The sequence below is a fragment of the Oncorhynchus tshawytscha genome, linkage group LG01, assembly GCF_018296145.1.
Source record: "Oncorhynchus tshawytscha isolate Ot180627B linkage group LG01, Otsh_v2.0, whole genome shotgun sequence".
Taxonomy (NCBI): Eukaryota; Metazoa; Chordata; class Actinopteri; order Salmoniformes; family Salmonidae; genus Oncorhynchus; species Oncorhynchus tshawytscha.
In genome coordinates, this window is record NC_056429.1 from 40,462,072 (window position 1) to 40,482,285 (window position 20,214).

At 40.9% G+C, this 20,214-nt stretch overlaps 1 long non-coding RNA gene across 1 annotated transcript; it reads left to right on the forward strand.

Annotated features, from left to right (window-relative positions):
- The first annotated feature begins 2,282 nt into the window (after positions 1-2,282).
- Positions 2,283-3,970, forward strand: LOC112248477. The gene is made up of 3 exons (XR_002953237.1): positions 2,283-2,385; positions 2,992-3,077; positions 3,306-3,970. It is a non-coding gene; the product is annotated as an uncharacterized LOC112248477 (long non-coding RNA).
- The last annotated feature ends 16,244 nt before the right edge of the window (positions 3,971-20,214 follow it).

The window sequence follows — 20,214 nt, forward strand, 5'->3', positions numbered from 1 at the left end:
CATTACAGTAAACCGCACTTACTTGTGTAGTGGTCCCACACCTCCATCTAGTGGTTACTCAGCGCTTTTACGGCACTGATAATGTAAGTTGTGCAATAGTTCTGAATGCAGAAGCAGGTCAAGACCAGTTTTATTAAAAGGAGCAATTTGTTTTTGGTACATATATATATATATATTTTTTACTTTTAAATTAATTATATACCCAATGAAAAATCAAACTTATAAATGCCTCATGAGTTTACTTCAATTCCAGAGTGAAACCAATTCAGAGAGCCAGCTCCCAGACTGCTATATCTTTCACCAGGGACTGGCCTCGCAAGTCCAAAAGCAGAAGTCATGTCCCAGACTCTCTTCCTTTCCCCTGAAAACCGGATGCATCCGATTTTAGCCGACCTGCTGAGGGTGGTGCTACATACGAACACAAAACATTAAAACCTAAAATGCTAAGCTTGTTTTACTACATTGTTTGTATAACAAATATATACTATAAAGCAGGATCAATGAGTTAGCCAGATAACTTTGACAAGCAACTAGAAATAAGTATAGATTTTCTGGTTCATTAAGAAACCTACATTTTTGGTTGTTTAGTCAATAAGACCACGCAATGTCATGCTTATCTTTCTAAAAATATATATTTTGCCAAGTGACTAATTTGCCAAATCTTGAATTCTAGTATAAACGCCCGATTGCCCCTTTAACGAACAAAGTACCAACAGGCAAATTACACTGAACAAAAATATAAACGCAACATGTAAAGTGTTGGTCCCATGTTTCATGAGCTGAAATAAAAGATTCCAGAAATTGTCCATACGCAAAAAAAAGCTTATTTCTCTCAAATGTTGTGCACAGGGCTCTACCGACTCTAGGAGAATGTTTGTAGACGTTATGTGAGCAAAAGCAAAAAATATTTAATTTTAATTGTAATGGAAAACCAGATAAAGTTAATCCTGTATATTGATATAACTAATATGAGTTTGGAGGACAAATACTATTAATTGTGACTGGGGTGCAGTATTGAGTAGCTTGGATGAATAAGGTGCCCAGAGTAAACTGCCTGCTACTCAGGCCCAGTTGCTAATATATGCATATTATTAGTAGATTTGGATGGAAACCACTCTGAAGTTTCTAAAACTGTTTGAATGATGTCTGTGAGTATAACATAACTCATATGGCAGGCAAAAACCTGAGAAAAAATCCAACCAGGAAGTGGGAAATCTGAGGTTTGTAGTTTTTCATTCAAGTCATTGACTATCGACTATATACAGTGTCTATGGGGTCATATTGCACTTCCTAAGGCTTCCACTAGATGTCAACAGTCGTTAGAACCTTGCTTGATGCTTCTACTGTGAAGCAGCGGGGAATAAGAGCTGAATGAGTCAGGGCTTTGGCAGTGTGCCATGAGCTGATCACACTCACTCACGTGAGAGCGACCTGCATTCCATTGCATGTCTACAGACAAAGGAATTCTCCAGTTGAAACATTATTGAAGATTTATGATAAAAACATCCTAAAGATTGATTCTATACTTCGTTTGACATGTTTCTTCAAACTGTAAAATCACCGGATGTTTTGGAAGCAAAACTGAACGTAACGTGCCAATGTAAACTGAGATTTTTGGATATAAATATGAACCTTATCGAACAAAACATACATGTATTGTGTAACATGAAGTCCTATGAGTGTCATCTGATGAAGATCATCAAAGGTTGGTGATTAATTGTATCTGTATTTCTGCTTTTTGTGACTCCTCTCTTTGTCTGGAAAAATGACTGTGTTTTTCTGTGACTAGGTACTGACCTAACATACTCGTTTGGTGTGCTTTCTTCGTAAAGCCTTTTTGAAATCGGACATGGTGGCTGGATTTACAACAAGTTTATCTTTAAAATGGTGTAAAATACTTGTATGTTTAAGTAATTTTAATTATGGGATTTCTGTTGTTTAGAATTTGGAGTCCTGCAATTTCACTGGCTGTTGGCGAGGTGGGACGCTATCGTCCCACATATCCCAGAGAGGTTAAATATCAAGGCATTAAACCCCTCTCTTAAAGCTTCTATTATACCGAAACTATCTAAATCCAAACTAGTTTCCAAGTAGGCTCCTAAGAGAGTCTGTGTGCATGTCCAAATATGACTTCTGGAATACCTTGTGAAAAATGCACATGTGATTCCCATTGGATATCAATGGGAGTTCATAGAACCCTCATGAACTGTCATAGAACACCCTATCTGAAGGAGATAGAGCTGCAATATTGGTTGGAGGAAGAGGAGGAAGAGGAGGAAGAGGCATCAAAAGGCAGGGGACTAAGGGAGAAAAAAAAAGTGTCGCAAAACTCAAGATTTCTCCTCAGACAATGAAGAAGAGGTGAAGAAGCTGTCAATGAAAAAGGTGAAGCATGCAAGACTTCAACTCCCTCTATTTAAAGACAATACCACAGTTTTGTCACATGTTCCACTGGGCACACACTGATTGAATCAACATTGTTTCAATGAAATTACGTTGAACCAATGTGGAATAGACGTTGAATTGATGTCGGTGCCTAGTGGAATGGGTGCTTAATCACTTTTACCTTAAAATCAGTTAATTACTCAAAATGTTTTTTAAATAAGAAAATCATTATTCATGTTTAGCTGATTTTGAATAATAAACTACCATCAAAGTAAGAGTGATAAAGAACCCACGATGGTATTATCCTTTGTATTACATTGTACATGTAAGATTGTATTAACATGTGACATTAGAAAGACATGCATTACAAGATTCAGCTTTTTCTTTGAGATATTGTCTGAAGCCAGGACAAAGGACAATAGGGAGATGCTGTCATCTCTGCCAAAGCATAACGCAAGCACTCTCTAAAATGATATCTCAAGATGCTGTGCAGTTTTGTTTGATTTTCAAAATTGTTCGTTTTTTGTGTTTGATGCAAAGACACAAATGATCATTGATAATCCAACTGAAAATGTTGTTCTGTCTTCTTTTTCTCTCTCATCAAAGCAAGCACATCAGTTGAAAACGAAAAACCTGAGTAGCTGGTGTGTGCGGTCACCAAAATGCCGGAGGATTTAAAGAGAGAGGACTTTGTGAGTATAATCATTTAATTTGTTTGATCACATTTATTCAGAGAGTATGGCTCGTTTGTAAATTGGCAATATGTAACCTAAATGAAACCAATGAAAAAAAATGCAGCAATGCAACATTTCTTCCAGGGCTACATCATAGACGTCCTATTTCTAATATAATAGATCACTATAGATTTCATTAGTTTATGAAAAACAATAACAAGCTGTGATCTGTCTCTGAAATTCTAGGTTGATCTAAGCTTTGGTGTTCAGGTGGCCAAGGAGAAGTTCCTGATCAACAACAAAAAACAAGACCTGATTGAGGTGCTCTTCACCAGGGAGGAGATGGTGTTGTTCTCCGTGTCGGGCAGGAAATCAAACATCGTTCAAGATTCTGTGACAAAGCCAGCTTTGTCAAGCAACAAAGTGCTCGCTCTTGTTGGTATGACTCTAATGAGCTATGCTTAAAATTGGTACATCGTTTTTTATTCCAATTTTGATGTAGATCTTCCTTATGACGTTGCTTTCGCAACACTCACATGGCATTTTCCCTTTGGGAATCCAATGGTAATTTTTATAGGGGATCCAGCACGTCCAGTCTGCAACTAGCCATGGAGTTTTAGAAGACAGCAGTGCGCTTGCAAGTCGGGAATTGAGGAAGTACCGCCAAAGGTTTACAGCTAGTAATGTCGCACTAGCCATTGATTTATGTAGCTACTAAAACAGTGGTTGTCAAACCTCTCCTTGGGGTCCAGAACTAGCACACCTGATTCAACTTGTCAACTAATCATCAAGCCCTCGATTAGGTGAATCAGGTGTGCTAGTTCAGGGCTTAAACAAAATGGTGAGATGTCTAGGGGTCCCCTACTGTAGGTGAAGCTATATATAGTACAGTTCGATTATATATAATAGAATTTACGTCCTAATTGTTGAATATTTCAACTGAGTCTGTGTGAACCAAAAAATAAACCTATTTATTCTGATACTGGGAAAGAAGGGGAGGCCTCACTTTATTATCCGTGGATATTTCAATTGCCACACTTGGCTGATGGTCATTATGAAAAATCTGAATTTAATGATAGGAGACATGCAATGAAGTGGATTCATCATTGGCCGAATTATCAGTGATTTACATAGCACTAAAAATACTTGGATAAGAGTAGTTTCAGACGAGAGCCATTTCCTTCCCCAAAGCATACCCCTTTTGAGTCAATTATATCAATCAAGAAAAGCATTAGTTTTATATTTTATGGTGCAGTCATTTAAGCGGGATCTATATAAATGTTACCCTTTAAACATGGTCATGATGTATTTGATAGACTAGACATTCTGTCATCACGGCATATTACACTGAACAGAAATATAAATACAACATGTAAAATGTCGGTCCCAGGGCCGCATTAATGCAGGGGCTTACTGGGCCTGAGGCCCTTGGGCCCAGGCCCATGGGGGCCCCAAAAGGAAGGGGGAAAAAAGAATAATAACATACTGAATAAAAATGTAAAGGTTGGACGTTACTGCCAAATGATCTAAAACCACTTTGGAGGGAGCTTATGGGAGAGAAATTAACCATTAAATTCTCTGCCAACAACTCTGGTGGATATTCCTGCAGTTAGCATGCCAATTGCACTCTCTTGACATGTTTGGCATGATGTTATGTGACAAAACTGCACATTTTAGAGTGGCTTTTTACTGTCCCCAGCACATGGAGCACCTGTGTAATGATCGTGCTCTTTAGTCAGCTTCTTGATATGCCACACCTGTCAGGTGGATGGATTATCTTGGTCAAGGAGAAATGTTCACTAACAGGGATGTAAACAAATTTGTGCACAAATTTAGAGAAAAATAAGCTTTTTTTGCATATGGAACATTTCTGGGATATTTTATCTCAGCTCATGAAACACTTTACATGTTGCTTTTATATTTTTGTTCATTGTAATAAAATATAATAAATGTTAAAAAATGCAAAATTAATTAAATATATAGGGTATATATTATATATACAATATATCAGTATATGTAGTATATATTTTGTCTTTTTTTATTACTCAGGAGCTGCTCTCAGGAGCCCTCTTTCAATGAGTGTAGACAGCCTGCTGCTGCCGGCTGCCACTCTGCTAATCATCAGATGGGGGGAGGAGAGGAGGTAGGGGGCCCATGTGGGTAACTGGGGGGGCCCTGTCTTGATTGGGGAACTGATTCATAAAAATAAAAACTGCATAATAAATAAATGTGACTGGTCAATTCTGTTAGTCAGGGGCTGGGCCCAAGCCCGTAGGTGAGCTCTTGAGGCAAAATGTTAAATAAATAACGTTTTTTATTCATTATAATTATTTATTTATTTTATTTCACCTTTATTTAACCAGGTAGGCTAGTTGAGAACAAGTTCTCATTTGCAACTGCGACCTGGCCAAGATAAAGAGGAGCCCTCTTCCAATGTTCAAAATACACCAGAGAACATAATTTAGCCCCAGAGGATCAATAGTTTATAAAAAATAACTGTGGATTCAGTTTTATCGCAAGAGCATACAGGTATCTGCCAAAATAAAGGAAACACCAACATAAAATGTGTTAAAAGAGTGTTGGGCCACCATGAGCTGCCAGAACAGCTTCAATGCACCATGACATAGATTATTCAAGTGGACCTAAACCATGCTAGGAAAATGCACCCCACACCATAACATACTTTGTATCCTTTGTATACTCAAGTGTTTCCTTTATTTTGGCAGTTACCAGTATGCCTACAGATGGGAAGGCTGCAGTTTAGGCAGCATGCTTGTCAAATATACAGCTTGTTGCATTGTGGTCAAAGACATATAATCAATAGAAGGGTTTTGTAACCTTTTGCCCTGTCAACTTGACTGTTAAACTCATGGGTACAATAGCAATGGATGCTAGCCCTGACTTGAATAGGAACTGACATCTATGGATTATATTTCTATGGTTGGTTGCAGCTGTTGGTTTGCCTTATGGGATTTCAAAATACAATTGGGGGATAGAATGTACAGTTTGGAAAGCAAATGCCTACTGCTAAAAAGAGAAGACTAATCTGTCTGTAGAACCAATAGAAGGAAAAAAATTCTCAACAAGTCCCAATTTTTAGCTAACAGCAGCACTGTTTTTCAAAGTAGCTCATCTTGAGATAGACTACTGCAACGACGAGAGCATCAGCCATCACCGTGAGTAGCCATTGGCTTCATCTTCATAATTAGGTGAGTCAGTGTGCAAATGGAAATTGTGTTTAGTAGCCTACTGTAGCCTATGATATACTGTATATATATGTTCTCCTAATATTGTACAATCTGAGTCCCGGGCCTTATGATTTCTTAATCTGGCCCTGGTTGGTCCCATGTTTCATGAGCTAAACAAAAAGCTTATTTCTCTCAAATGTTGTGCACAAATTTGTTTAGTTAACATTTCTCCTCTGCGAGATAATCCATCCACCTGACAGGTGTGGCATGTCAAGAAGCTAATTAAACAGCATGATCATTACAGAGGAGCACCTTGTGCTGGTTCACAGTAAAAGGCCACTCTAAAAAGTGCAGTTTTGATCATCTGAGACCAGCCACCCGGACAGCTGATGAAACTGTGGGTTTGCACAACCAAAGAATTTCTGCACAAACTGTCATTCACTGTCTCAGGAAAGCTCATCTGCATGCTCGTCATCCTCACCAGGGTCTTGACCAGTTCAGTGTTGTAACCGACTTCAGTGGGAAAATGCTCAACTTTGATGGCCACTCGCATGCTGGAGAAGTGTGCTCTTTCAACTGTACCGGGCAGATGGTAAACAGTGTGTACAGCGTTGTGTGGGCGAGTGGTTTGTTGATGTCAACAAAAGTAATTCTAAGTGTATGTTGTGTAGGAAGATGTTAGTAGCCCATGTGCCTCACCCTAATAATTTGGTCTATTTACCTCTCTTAATTCTCTCTACTGTTCTGACTGTTCTACTGTAGCCTATAACCTGTTTTAGAGAAATGTAATCATTGAATATTGTAAGAGCTTTCATTGTCTGCTTATATGCCCCCTTTATTTACCTTACGGTTCTAACTTGGTTTACAGGGAGAGCCCTGTAAGAACGGCCCATGTTCTGAATTCTGTCCCTGTACATTTCAAAAGTGCTAAACAAATAGTTATATTGACTAACGTTACATCCATTCTAGCTCGCTCATTGTCTTAATCGAAATTACGGATGGCCTCTTATCCGCTTGTCGTCCCCTTATGCCTTAGTCCGTACATCTCAATTGTCATTAGAAACTACATTTGTTTAAGCAAGTCAGCCATATCAGCTATGTTTTTTTTAAAGGCAGTAAACAAGGCTGAATGAACTGTTTCGCTGCCAAACAAGGCTCCGCTGATAGCCAGGTGTAGCACTGGTAAGATGGGACTTTATGTAGGCCCTAACAGTTTGTGAGCACCGTTTGTCGCCGTTATAGTGCAATTCATGTATTGTTTAGTGTTGTGATGTGCAGTGCAGTGGCTTTGCTGGCCTGCATTCCACCTTTTTTTGCCCCACCAAGATTTACATGCTAAAATCGCCACTGGAAATGAGTCTCAAACGAACAAATGAATATAACGACACGTCCTGACCAAACATCCTCAGCATGAAGGTAAACCCAGGGACATCTTTCAGTACCGGGCAGAATGCTTCAGGAAACACTGCTTTGACTGTGGAAAAGTAGCTAAGTCAGCTAGCAAGGCACTGATGTCATTTTATAACAGAAGCAGAAATGTATTTTATTTAACTAGGCAAGTCATTTAAGAACAAATTCTTATTTTCAACGACAGCCTAGGAACAGTGGGTTAACTGCCTTGTTCAGGGGCAGAACGACAGATTTGTACCTTGTCAGCTCGGGGATTCGATCTTGCAACTGTTACTAGTCCAACGCTCTAACCAGTAGGCTACGCTGCCGCCCCAATAATAAGGGAGTACTATCTCTTGTAGTTGATGTGAGTTTCTCTTCCAAACAATCCCGTGGCCTAGTACACAGCTAATAGCTAACGTTAACCAAAGCAAATAAGCTAGCTAGCTACTGAGTGCAACCATAAATTACAGTAAATACAGATGAAGATGAAAAATGATCAGGCTTACTGTACAACTTACTGTAGAAATTATTGATGAAAACAAATCTAGATTGAAACTGTTGCTGTTAAAATACAAGTAATAATTATTTTTCTGAACTTGAATAAATTGATTGAAGCGAGATGCTTTTTGAGGCAAACACACATAGTTCTGGGTTGCTCATCATCTACAGCAGGAAGCGGTCTCCTGCCTGACTGAGAAAGCAGTAGATGTTCTGATCTAGTTTGGCACCACATACTTATGTGAGTCAGGGTTCTCAACTCTGGCATACTTAAAAAACAAGTACAGAAACAGACTCCATGCTGAGCATGACCTCCGTGTTGCACTGTCAAAACCTGAGCCCAGAATAGTTATTCCAGTTCAGAATAAACACATATTTATTGTATTTTAACAGCAACAGTTGTAATTTACACTTGTTTCCAACAATACTTTCTACAGTACAGTAGGCCTAATCATTTCTCATCTGTTCTGTTACTGAGGGTTGCACTATCAAAACCTGAGCCCAGAATAGTTATTCCAGTTCAGAATAAACACATATTTATTGTATTTTAACAGCAACAGTTGTAATTTACACTTGTTTCCAACAATACTTTCTACAATACAGTAGGCCTAATCATTTCTCATCTGTTCTGTTACTGAGGGTTGCACTATCAAAACCTGAGCCTGTGTGTGTGTTTTCTGTTCTAAATCTGTGTGATGTGATCAATCAGTTTATTCCAGTTCAGAATAAAAATGATTCATTGTATTTTAACAGAAACAGTTCCCACCTAGACAGATATGTAGGAGTGTTTTTAATGGGAAAAACAAACACGAAAAGCTATTTATATGGGTGTTTAATTTCATTGTTATTTGTTCTATATCTATATTGCTTTTGTTTTAGGCATAAGGGAGATTAAATGTACCAATATTTACGCATAGTTGCATATTTTCATAAGCATGGGTCCCAGGGAAACACAACACTTGTAATGTGGGTCTCAGGCTGAAAAAGTGTAAGAACCCCCTGGTGTAGAGAATCATTTCACCATCGAAACCGCTGTGAAATATATTTTCCATAAGCAAAAATATTGTATTTTCAGCTGGTGTACAAAACCGAAAGTAAAAGACAAAAAAACTCAATTTGAGAACGGGAAGCATAGAAATAATGCAGATAGAACAGATCTATGACTTCTTAGACTTGTTTTAAATGAGAATGACAGATTGTATGTGCATTTGGTCAGGTTGCCCAAAAAGTTCCATATTGCACTGTTTCAGTAGCATAATCCTACATCTCTAACCAGATTTTAATTCTTTACTTTGGACCTTAATTCATTTGGACCAGGCAACATGTCATTAGATCTAAACTGAAAAGGTCAGTAGCCTCATTTATCAAGGCAAGGTGGGGCCTGGAGGAAATAGTAGTAAATTACATTTTTTGTCCAATATCACCATGAATTAAAAAGGAAATGTTGCACTTCCATCATACTACAGCTCCAGTTTGAGATACAGTAGTCTATACGACGGCCTTAACCATGGTTTTGCTCTGGTATTTCCAGGTCATTTCATCCACTGTAGGGAGAGTTTATATTTGTGATGCTACTTTTGATAAAAGGAACTGCTCACCCTTTTCATATCGGTCTGAATAATTGATGATCATTTGTTTTATTGCCATCAGGGGGCAGCAGTGAGCTGAAGAGTTTCTTCTCGAGAGGCTCTGCTGAATTGAAGAGTGAAATGAGGAGACACAGAGAGCTTGGTGAGTGGGGATTAAACCACTTAGTATAACCATACAGTATATGGTATGATGACAAGGGCAATTCAATAAGCTGTAGTGGAACTAAGTCAAGTTATATGCTCAAAAAGCAATAGTTCCAAGAAGCATTTCGCTACACCTGCCATAACATCTGCTAGATATGTGTATGTGACCAATAAAATTAGATTTGAATGTACAGATGTAGGATCTTAATTTGACCTATATTGTCACAGCAAAATGTAAATGTTTGGTCAAAGGGTAGCGACTAACGGCATGCTAGCTGTTCCCATAGATTTCCAATCATTCAGCCAATAACTATTCATTTAAAAGCGCATCTTGGCAGAAATATATATACTGTATACTGAACAAAATTATAAAACGCAACTTGTAACAATTTCAAATATATCACTGACTTACAGTTCATATGTGTAAATCAGTCAGTTGAAATGCATGTATTAGGCTCTAATCTATGGATTTCACGACTGGGAATACAGATATGCATCTGTTGGTTACAGATACCTAAAAGAAAATGGGCCTCACAATGGGCCTCAGTATCTCGTCAAGGTATTTTTGTGCATTGAAATTGCCATTGAGGAAATTCAATTGTGTTTGTGGTCAGTAGCTTATGCCTGCCCATACCATAACCCCACCTCCACCATGGAGCACTCTGTTCAAAATGTTGACATCAGCAAACCGCTCGCCCACAAGACGCTATACACATGGTCTGTGGTTGTGAGGCCGGTTGGATGTACTGCCAAATTCTCAAAAACAACGTTGGAGGCAGCTTATAGTAGAGAAATGAACATTCAATTCTCTGGCAACAGCTCAGGTGGACATCCCTGCAGTCAGAATGCCAAATGCACGCTCCCGCAAAACTTGAGATATCTGTGGCATAATGTTGTGTGACAAAACTGCACCTTTTAGAGTGGGATTTTATTGTCGCCAGCACAAGGTGCACCTGTGTAATGATCATGCTGTTTAATCAGCTTCTTGATATGCCACACCTGTCAGGTGGATGGATTATCTTGGAAAAGGATAAATGCTCACTAACAGAGATGTAAATAAATTTGTGCACAGCATTTTAGAGAAATAAGCTTTTTGTGCGTATGGGACATTTCTGGAATCTTTTATTTCAGCTCATGAAACAGGGGACCAACACTTTACATGTTGCGTCTATATTTTTGTTCAATGTACAATACCAGTCAAATGTTTGGACACACCTACTTATTCCAGGGAATTTCTTTATTTTTACTATTTTCTACATTGTGGAATAATAGTGAAGACATCAACACTATGAAATAACACATATGGAATCATGTAGTAATGAAAAAAGTGTTAATCAAATCAAAATATATTTTACATTTGAGATTGCCTTGATGACAGCTTTGCACACTCTTGGCATTCTCTCAACCACCTTCATGAGGTAGTCACCTGGAATGCCTTTCAACTAACATGTGTTCCTTGTTAAAAGTGAATTTGTGGAATTTCTTTCCTTCTTAATGCGTTTGAGACAGTCAGTTGTGACAAGGTAGGGGTAGTATACAGAAGATAGCCCTATTTAGTAAAATACCAAGTCCATATTATGGCAAGAACAAATAAGCAAAGAGAAATGACAGTCCATCATTCCTTTAAGACATGAAGGTCAGTCAATGCGGAACATTTCAAGAACTTGCAGTCGCAAAAAACATCAAGCGCTATGATGAAACTGGCTCTCATGAGGACCGTCACAGGAAAATAATACCCAGAGTACCTTGCTGCAGAGGATAAGTTAATGAGAGTTAACTGCACCTCAGATTGCAGCCAAAATAAATGCTTCACAGAGTTCAAATAACAGACACATCTCAACATCAACGGTTCAGAGGTGACAGTGTGAATCAGGCCTTCATTGTTGAATTGCTGCAAAGAAACCACTACTAAAGAACACCAATAAGCAATGGACAATAGACCGGTGAAAATCTGTCCTTTGGTCTGATGAGTCCAAATTTGAGACTTTTGGTTCCAACCGCCGTGTCTTTGTGAGATGCAGAGTAGATGAACGGATGATCTCCATATGTGTGGTTCCCACCGTGAAGCATGGAGGAGGAGTGATAGTGTGGGGGTGCTTTGCTGGTGACACTGTAGCGATAAGCCATCCCATTTGGTAAGAGCTTAGTTGGACTATAGATTGTTTTTCAACAGGACAATGACCCAACACACTTCCAGGCTGTGTAAGGGCTATTTGATCAAGACGGAGGGTGATGGAGTGCTGCATCAGATGATCTGGCCTCCAAAATCACCCGACCTCAACCCAACTGAGTTGGTTTGGGATGAATTGTAACGCAGAGTGAAGGAAAAGCAGCCAATGGTGCTCAGCATATGTGGGAACTCCTTCAAGACTGTTGGAAAAGCATTCCAGGTGAAGCAGGTTGAGAGAATGCCAAGAGTGTGCAAAGCTGTCATCAAGGCAGTGTGGATTTGTTTAACTTTTTGGGGGTTACTACATGATTCCATATGTGTTGTTTCATAGTTTTGATGTCTTCACTATTATTGTACAATGTAGCGGAAACACTGATACTGTTTATATAACCGTGTGTGTGTGTGTGTGTGGTGGGGGGGGGGTTCAGGGAATTTATGTAAATCACGAAGCTCATCTGCATTTTCTCAGCAACAAAAGAGTGATCAAATTAAGATCCCACATCTGTACATGGCAAATGTTTAGTTTCGTTTTTAAACTAGATTGAGCTACTTACGTTTCATGAGTAGTTAGTCGGGGCCAGGGGTTAGTTAGGGCAAATCAATGGTTGTAAAATATTTGATTTCACCTCACGTTCTATTTGTCAGTGTGCTTGTTGTTGTCCAAATTCGTTATGAAATTTGGAACATGTATTTTCAGCATCCAAAGCAGAGTCCTGTCTCAGAGTGGATGATGCTGGCCAGAGTTGTTTGCAAGGTAATTGGTACTCTAATTGTGCAATGAACTTATAAATAGTGTTTAGGGGAAACAATACTTTATTGACACAATTATATTGTCTCAGAATATTTTCTTCAAAGTGTGTTCGGGGGGGTGTTTACAGCTTTAATTAACATTTTATGATCAGATAATATGCTCTGAGGAAGGACAGTAGGGCCAAAAGATTAGCAGCATTTCAAATAAAAAAATATAACAGTGTGTTGGCGCCTCTCCTTTTGACCAATCAGATAACAACACCTATAACACTAATAGTTCCATAAATGAGCGGACAGTGGATTTTTGGGGGGGTGTTCCACTGACTGATGACAGGGGTGTGATGGTTTCGAATGCAGTCAACTGGACAGGCTGGGCCTTGATCTGATCTATTACTTGGCTCAGTATTCATTTAATCCCAATGTTTCTTTTTCCAATAAAAAATAATTGGAGAAAAACAACATTTTGTTTTCGTAACACAAACAAGTCATTTGCTGTTTGTCATTGTCGATTTCCCAGGCAGATAATTCATTTGGTTATTAGGCACACATTATGCCTCCGGAAAAGCTATACTTGTGCTCCAATCACATAATGGTGATTTGTGGAAAATGAATAGGGGGATTGTCAGGGAAGTCGGGCTTGTTTTCCGATAAGGTCATTAGAAATTGTTTTAATTATTAACAGTTAAGAAGTCTAACATACACTGTATACACAAAAGTATGTGGACACCCCTTCAAATGAGTGGATTGGGCTATTTCAGCCACATTCATTGCTGACAGGTGTATAAAATCAAGCACACAGCCATGCAATCTCCATAGATACAAACATTGGAAGTAGAATGGACTTACTAAAGAGCTCAGTGACTTTCAACGTGGCACCGTTATAGGATGCCACCTATCCAACCAGTCAGTTCGTCAAATGTCTGTCCTGCTAGAGCTGCTCCGGTCAACTGTAAGTGCTGTTATTGTGAACGGGAAACGTCTAGGAGCAACAACGGCAAAGTGGTAGGCCACACAAGCTCACAGACAGTCTCGACCGCTGAGTGCTGCACGTAGAGTGTAAAAATCATCTGTCCTCGGTTGCATCACTCGCTACCGAGTTCCAAACTGCTTCTGGAACCAACATCTGCACAAGAAGTGTTCGTCTGGAGCTTCATGAAATGGGTTTCCATGGCTGAGCAGCCACACACAAGCCTAATATCACCATTTTCAATGCCAAGCGCTGGCCCTGTGCAACTGGGTACTGGACTTCCTGACGGGCCGCCCCCAGGTGGTGAGGGTAGGCAACAACATCTCCACCCCACTGATCCTCAACACTGGGGCCCCACAAGGGTGCGTTCTGAGCCCTCTCCTGTACTCCCTGTTCACCCACGACTGCGTGGCCACGCACGCCTCCAACTCAATCATCAAGTTTGCGGACGACACAACAGTGGTAGGCTTGATTACCAACAATGACGAGACGGCCTACAGGGAGGAGGTGAGGGCCCTCGGAGTGTGGTGTCAGGAAAATAACCTCACACTCAACGTCAACAAAACTAAGGAGATGATTGTGGACTTCAGGAAACAGCAGAGGGAACACCCCCTATCCACATCGATGCAACAGTAGTGGAGAGGGTAGTAAGTTTTAAGTTCCTCGGCATACACATCACAGACAAACTGAATTGGTCCACTCACACAGACAGCATCGTGAAGAAGGCGCAGCAGCGCCTCTTCAACCTCAGGAGGCTGAAGAAATTCGGCTTGTCACCAAAAGCACTCACAAACTTCTACAGATGCACAATCGAGAGCATCCTGGCGGGCTGTATCACCGCCTGGTACAGCAACTGCTCCGCCCACAACCGTAAGGCTCTCCAGAGGGTAGTGAGGTCTGCACAACGCATCACCGGGGGCAAACTACCTGCCCTCCAGGACACCTACACCACCCAATGTTACAGGAAGGCCATAAAGATCATCAAGGACATCAACCACCCGAGCCACTGCCTGTTCACCCCGCTATCATCCAGAAGGCGAGGTCAGTACAGGTGCATCAAAGCTGGGACCGAGAGACTGAAAAACAGCTTCTATCTCAAGGCCATCAGACTGTTAAACAGCCACCACTAACATTGAGTGGCTGCTGCCAACACACTGACTCAACTCCAACCACTTTAATATTGGGAATTGATGGGAAATGATGTAAAATATATCACTAGCCACTTTAAACAATGCTACCTAATATAATGTTTACATACCCTACATTATTCATCTCATATGTATACGTATATACTGTACTCTATATCATCTACTGCATCCTTATGTAATACATGTATCACTAGCCACTTTAACTATGCCACTTTGTTTACATACTCATCTCATATGTATATACTGTACTCGATACCATCTACTGTATCTTGCCTAAGCTGCTCTGTACCATCACTCATTCATATATGTTTATGTACATATTCTTTATCCCCTTACACTGTGTATAAGACAGTATTTTTTCTTCTTTTGGAATTGTTAGTTAGATTACTCGTTGGTTATTACTGCATTGTCGGAACTAGAAACACAAGCATTTCGCTACACTCGCATTAACATCTGCTAACCATGTGTATGTGACAAATAAAATTTGATTTGATTTGTAAAGCTCCCCGCTATTGTACTCTGGAGCAGTGGAAACAGGTTCTCTGGCAGTCAGACAGATGAATCTGAGTTTGGTGGATCCCAGGAGAACGCTACCTGCCCCAATGCATAGTGCCAACTGTAAAGTTTGGTGGAGGAGGAATACAGTTTGGGGCTGTTTTTCATGGTTCGGGCTACACCCCTTAGTTCCAGTGAAGAAAAATCTTTACGCTACAGCATACAATGACATTCTAGACAATTCTGTGCTTCCCACTTTGTGGCAACAGTTTGGGGAAGGCCCTTTCCTGTTTCAGCAAGACAATGCCCCCGTGCACAAAGCCAGGTCCATATAGAAATGGTGTGTCGAGATCAGTGTGGAAGAACTCGACCGGCCTGCACATAGCTCTGACCTTAAACCCATCGAACACTTTTGGGATGAATTGGAACGCGAGCCAGGCCTAATCGCCCAACATCAGTTCCCGACCTCACTAATGCTCTTGGCTGAATGGAAGCAAGTCCCCGCAGCAATGTTCCAACATCTAGTGGAAAGCCTTCCTAGAAGAGTGGAGGCTGTAATAGCAGGGGGAGCCAACTCCATATCAATGCCCATGATTTTGGAATGAGATGTTCGAGAGCAGGCGTCCACATACTTATGGTCATGTAGTGTATGTGTTGCTTTGTCAAATGTAAAACAATAAATATATCATATGGTGGAGCATGACGTTTATTGTTTGTGCATAAACCCCCTTATAAACAACAAAGTTTACAACGTCAAAGTCGATAGCTCAGGGAGGAGAATCGCTCCTCTGTTGCCTTGAGACACACATTTAAAATAAACAAGCTGTTATTCAAGTCAGAGGAAGAGTAGTGCTGGCACATATCTGTGCTGTGGAGGGAGCATGAAATCCAGACAGATGATGGTGATCGTGTCATGGAGCCTGACGGAAGCATGGTTCTGCTGCCCAGTGTAAAATGTTTGTTTAGACTTGACGCTTGTGGCATTCAGGCGCTGGGTTCACGTGCTAAATGCATGGAGAGGTGTAAGAAGCTGTGTTGAAAAGGGTAACTGCTTTGTCATGCTGACTGCGTTCTTCTGGACCTGCATCACATCTATAGCTATTTTTATTTATTTAGCAGACAACTCAGTTATGACCAGTAGGCTACATTTAAGAGTGCACTCAAGCGCTTTATATTTAGTCAACTGGGCAAAACTGGTTGAATCAACGTTGTTTCCACATAATTACAACAAGAATCTACGCGATGACGTTGAATCAACGTGGACAGCCGATTGGATTTGCAAAAAGTCATCAACGTAAGGGCCTTTCATCTTTTTATCACCCAACTATTAACCTAAGTCCAATTTTGTTTGTTTGTTGTTGATTTCACATTGAATTCATGTTAGTTGACAAACTCAACCAAATGTAAATCAAATATAGGCGTTGATCTGACGTCTGTGTCCAGTGGGAGAGATGGCTGTTGAAGATGGCAACTGCTGTGACAGATTGTTAACTTGAGAGCCTCTCACGAACATCCTTTCTTGGGTTACTGAAGGTTTGCGTATTTGTTTTTCAGGAAGAGATGGGTAAAACACAGTACTTATAGCAGTAGTATTAGCCTGGCAAGCCGCTGATCCTGTAAGCTTACATGAATGTTTTCTGCATGGATATCCACGCGGCGAACATTCATGTAGCTTGCGGGATCCGCGGCTTGCCAGGCTAGGTGAGTAAAGTCAATGTGACGTCATGTCAGCTTTCCCCGAGGACCTCGCCAGAATGATTGATCTCCTCTAATTACCTGTCAGCCTTTCATGTCGTCAGTTAGTCCACAATGAATACAATGGCATACAAATCTGATTTGGTGAACCGATTATTCCGCCTGCACTTTCCAGGAAAAGCTGCTATAAAGCAAACAAACAGTTCTAGTGAAGAAGAAGAAATGGACCCATTCGGGTCAAAACGATGCAGTTCCGTTAACTCTCGGACTAATTCACATTAACCGAGGGTCATATTGGGGCTAGGAAATGCCCACTGAGTTCAGTAAGCTTAGCTCCCTGTCTGTGATCCCTCATTGATGTCACTTGTTATAAATCCACCTCAAATCTGTGTAGATGAAGGGGAGGGAGACGGGTTAAAGATGGATTTTCAAGCCTCGAGACAATCGAGACACGGATTGTGCCATTCAGAGCGTGAATTGGCAAGACAAAAGTGCTTTTTAATGGGGTATGGTAGTAGGTGCCCGGGCGCACCAGCTAACTTGACACAACTATGGGAAGCATTGAAGTCAACATAGGACAGCATCCCTATGGAACGCTTTTGACACCTTGTAGAGTCCATGCCCTGATGAATTGAGGCTGTTCTTAGGGCAAAAGACGGTGCAACTCAATATTAGGAATAAGGAAATGTTTGATATACTCAGTGTATATCTACAGTGTGACAGAGAACCCTAGCCAGCCCTGGAGACGAAGAGTCACCTCAGTGTTACCTGAGCTGTGTGGAGATGACACAAGCTCTTCTTAGATCTGGACTGTAAAACCCTGACACTGTCTAAGGGGCCAAGCGAAGCCTCAAGCAGCTCAGTGCCAGGTCAGGACATACATACTGCCAAGGCAGCCGGGTCAATCGAAAAGGATATTTTAGCATTGACGGCCAAAACCTCTGAAGCCACTTCACTTCCCCCATCTGGTCCTTCCTCCTTCCCTCTTTAGTTACAGACAGTAGCAAGCAGCACCCTTTTTTATCTTCTGTCTTCAAAGTGCCCCGGGCCCGTGGTGTTGAGAAGCGCTTAACGGCCATTCTTTTTAAAAGGTTAAATAAAGTTTCGTAAGCATTCTGGAGAAGTCACTTTTCGTGAGCATTCAGGCTCTGCCCAGTCTTTTACAAATACACCAGGAGGAAGGACACCTGCCTGTACTGTATGTGCTGATAGCTACAGAATTGAAAAGAGAAGGCCATAATCATTGTGAGATAAGATCCCCTCAGCAGAAGGTATTGATTATTTGTGTGTGGTTAGATTTGGAAAATTCAATTAAAGGAGTTGTGCAAAGGATGAATAAATTCTCCCCCTCCAACCCATACAGAGCTTTTGTTATGTTCTAAATCGATGTTGCACTTCACAATATATTTTCTTAGGAGGATAAATAAATAAATAACATTTAAACAGTTCTGCTTACGACAGAAACACATTTTAGTTTCTCAGAAACATTTAGTCACGGGCAACCCACCAACGTGTGGACATCTTCTGGGCAGTAACCGATTTTTACTGTCATTTTCCCATAAGAAAACCCTATATAATATGAATTTTCAGATGACAAAATGAGGAGAAAGGGGACGGCTCAGCAGTATAAAAATTGATCAGGCCATAGATGGGTCCATGTTGAGGAAGATTTGTATGTCAGCAGTAATGGGGTGTATTAAAAAGAAAGGATTCCTTAAATGTAATAAAAGCGATGAGATGGGCTGGTGTTTCCAGGGCCAGGGATAAGGCCCAGGCTTCACCACTATCTGCCACATCAATCCTCTCTCCTCCTCCTCAGACCCATGCCACCTGTTTGGGAGGAGCTTTATGCTTTTTGATTAAAAAAAGGCTGCAAAAAGGAGCAGAGCTGTATATTATTTTAGTGAAACTTAAGCCTGCTTGCAGAGCTGCAGCCTTTAGTTCGATCGCCCCCAGAGGCTTCAGGCTACGTACTCCTTCAGAGATGATTTCTGACACAGATGATGTCGTTGTATTTTCCAGTTCTCCAGTGAAGGAGAACAATGATTTTACTTTATTGTCAATCAATTAGGTGAGTATTTAAAAACAAAAATATTAAGATATTTATCTCACTGCTAAATCAAACCACTTGGGACCTCAGATTTGTCCGTTTGGGATGTGAGTTGCAGTGTCAGTTGTAATTTTCCTCTGAAAGCGGTAACTGTATTTCATCTCTAAATATGAAGTAGTATCTAATAACATTTTGTTCTCTACAGGTATTGTCTGGCAGCTCCTCTGATTTGATGAAATCCATAATGGCCTTATAAAAGTAAGTTATTATAGAGCCTACAACTTAATCTCAATGTGGTGATATTACTGTGTGACAGACAGCAGGGTTACGCTCATGTTTTCCTCTCTGATATCCTCCTGTAGGTTACCGAGGGCAACTGGAATAGCTACTCTCTCCTCTTCCTCGGAGATGGCCGGTTGATGAATATAGAACCCAAGCTGTCAGTTGTGAGGCGGAGAGACGTCTCGGAGGTTGCCTGTCAGTCATTGGGGGAACGTGTCAGAAAGTGAAAAGGCAGCGTTAAGACGTCAGACACATTTACATTGAGCCCTGTCTGCTGGAGAAAGCCTCTCCCTCACCAGTGACCAATGTTGATTCTACAATAACGGCCGCGACGCAGCGCTGCAAAAATCTTTTTCTTTCAGCGAGCGAACCCCCTCGTCCTATTAGACCTGATGCTGTGTGAAATCCACCCTCACCATTTCCTCTAGCTACCTGGAAAAGTAAAGAAACATGAATATGGGCTCCGAGGAGAGGCTACAATATTCACGTACGTGTACACACACTCAGGCACACACTTCAGTCTCCGGCTCTTTATTTGTCTGTGCCTGGGAAGGCCGAGGCCTCTTGCAGCCCAAGCGACCTAAGCAACAGCTGGTGTGCACAGACACATTTCCTATTTCTGCCCAAGGTGGATCATATAACTCTCACTTTATCACCCTTGGAGGCCATGTGAAGGACAAAATGAGCACGCCCATAAACAAAACTAATGTTTTCATACTGGCCCTCTGGAGGTGGTAGAAGGGGCCCTTGGCGAGCCAACACCCCCCCCCCCACACACACCACCACC